Source organism: Octopus bimaculoides, chromosome 21, assembly GCF_001194135.2.
Source record: "Octopus bimaculoides isolate UCB-OBI-ISO-001 chromosome 21, ASM119413v2, whole genome shotgun sequence".
NCBI classification, from domain to species: domain Eukaryota; kingdom Metazoa; phylum Mollusca; class Cephalopoda; order Octopoda; family Octopodidae; genus Octopus; species Octopus bimaculoides.
In genome coordinates, this window is record NC_069001.1 from 17,425,697 (window position 1) to 17,428,221 (window position 2,525).

At 36.0% G+C, this 2,525-nt stretch overlaps 1 long non-coding RNA gene across 1 annotated transcript in view; it reads right to left on the minus strand.

Annotated features, from left to right (window-relative positions):
• Positions 1 to 2,525, minus strand: part of LOC128250453 (uncharacterized) — a 106,205-nt gene that overhangs the window by 1,220 nt on the left and 102,460 nt on the right. The window lies entirely within an intron of this gene.

The window sequence follows — 2,525 nt, forward strand, 5'->3', positions numbered from 1 at the left end:
GTGTGTGTGTGTGTGTGTGTGTGTGTGTGTGTGTGTGTGTGTTTATAATAAGTTGCAGTGTGTTCTGAACCTTACAAATATTCTACAACACCCAACTTCCCTCAACACCTATCCAAACCCTCTTCAAAGATCTTGCTTCCAATTTCATTTTCAAGGTTTTCAGAAAAAGAAAACGCCACTATTTCTAACTTCACACACATATACTGTATACACACACTTGTACTTGCATATAAAAATATGCCACAGTCTTGTCTCTTTCGACTACTTTTATTTACTTTTTAGATATTTTCGTTGCAGTTTCATTTCCTGCCTAATATCTATTTTTACAATTGTTCCATCCTGTTTGTTGCATATCTTGCACAATCGCTGATGTGCAGCATGTGCAATTTTTCGGACTGGCATATATATCAAATTGAATAAAATAGAATCAACGAGGAGTACGGTTAGACAGCTATCTAATAAACACTACATATGTTTCGATACAACATAGATCCACATACACAAAGGATTTATAAATATATATATATATATATATGTATATATGTATATATATGCGTGGCTGCGTGGTAAGTAGCTTGCTTACCAACCACATGGTTCCGGGTTCAGTGCCACTGCGTGGCACCTTGGGCAAGTGTCGGGCCAACCAAAGCCTTGTGAGTGGATTTGGTAGACGGAAATTGAAAGAAGCCCGACATATATATGTATATATATGTATGTGTGTGTATATGTTGTGTATCTGCGTTTTCCCCCCCAACATCGGTTGACAACCGATGCTGGTGTGTTTAGGTCCCCGTAACTTAGCGATAAAATAAGTACTAGGCCTACAAAAAATAAGTCCTGGGGTCGATTTGATTCGACTAAAGGCGGTGCTCCAGCATGGCCACAGTCAAATGACTGAAACAAGTAAAAGAAAGGAAAAAGAATATATATATTCTAGATAAATATATTTCTACATTAGTTACAAAATTAAAGCTTAATTTATGGTTCAATTCGTTCCAAGTGGTCGACTGGTTATTAATTCTATTAATAACAAGAAGTGCATTAAGTTTATCCAGTTGGACATTTCTAGTTTCTATTCCTCTATCAACCCAATTGTACTCAACAAGGCACTCTGGCTTGCTCACAACAAAGCAGGGATGAAATTAATGTTGTGTCAGCTGCCAGAAAATCTATTATTAGATTTGATAACAAGCTGTGGGTCCGTAAAGATACGCCTGACAGTTTTGATGCCACAATGGGAAGTTTTGATTCAGCACAAATCGCTGATTTGGTCGGTATATATATCCTTTATGAGATGGCTGACCAATTTCCAAACATCAAAGGAGGTCTATATTGCGATGATTGTCTACTCTACCTTCAAAATGCTTCTAACCAAAAATTACAAAGGGTTAAGAATAGCTTGGTTGAATTTTCCGAAACATGAGCTTAAACATAGTTTTTGACGATGATATAACTAAAGCCAACTTTTTGGATATTACCCTTAACTTGCATAATGATTTATATTTCCCATTCCATAAACCCTCAATTAATTTAAAACATTAGCTCTTTCAGTAATCACTCTAAGGCTATTACAAAGAATTCAGTTAGGAATATTTCACTTAGACTTTCTAGATATTCTTTAATGTTGATATCTTCAATGATAAAGCTGAATTTTATAACTCTGCTCCAGCATGGCCGCAGTGTTATGACTGAAACAAGTAAAAGATAAGGTTTTAAAAAATAACTTATGAGACACCCCACATTTATACATTCAGCTGTATGACATATGTTATAACGAATTTTGGCCTTGATACCCTAGGTGCAGTCCACCCGATGAACTTAACAGATACCACCCACCCAATTTCTTCCAAGTTATCGAGAGAACATCAGGGTGGTAACTGTGCCTTCTAGAAATAGCTACCCTATTCCTTTAAATCGCAGAAGGACATATACGATAACGTTGTCTTAGATATAGGGCCATACAGGAGTGTTATAAGTAGGACGCCTGTCAGTTTTAGATCTATTCTACCTGGGTGTCAAGGGCTAAAAAATAAATAAATAGAACAGCTAACACCATTACATGTAGATTAAGAGATTAGCGAAATTAAATCTTATTGACCGATTTATATAAAAGAGATTTGATGCTAAGTCAACTATTATTTACGGCTGTATGAGAAGGGATTAGAACCTAAATCTCAAATATCAATTCCTTAAGAAAACTACTTCCGGGTATCACGTGACAAACTGTTCTATATATCTATATTTTTTCTTTTCTTTTTTTTTTTCTCTCTATTTAGGTACCATTTTGGAAACATATAACGACAAAATGCTTAGCGACATTTCATCTGTCTTCACGTTCTGGTCGACTTTGCTTTTAATCTTTTTGGGGTCAATAAAATAAGTATCAGTCGAGCATTGGGATCGATGTAATTGACTTACCTCCCTTGAAATTTCTGGCCTTGTGGCAAATCCCTCCCAGATTAAAGTTGTCGTCTATCTTTCGGAGATCAATAAATAAAGTACAAGTGTCCGACAGTGGACTGTAC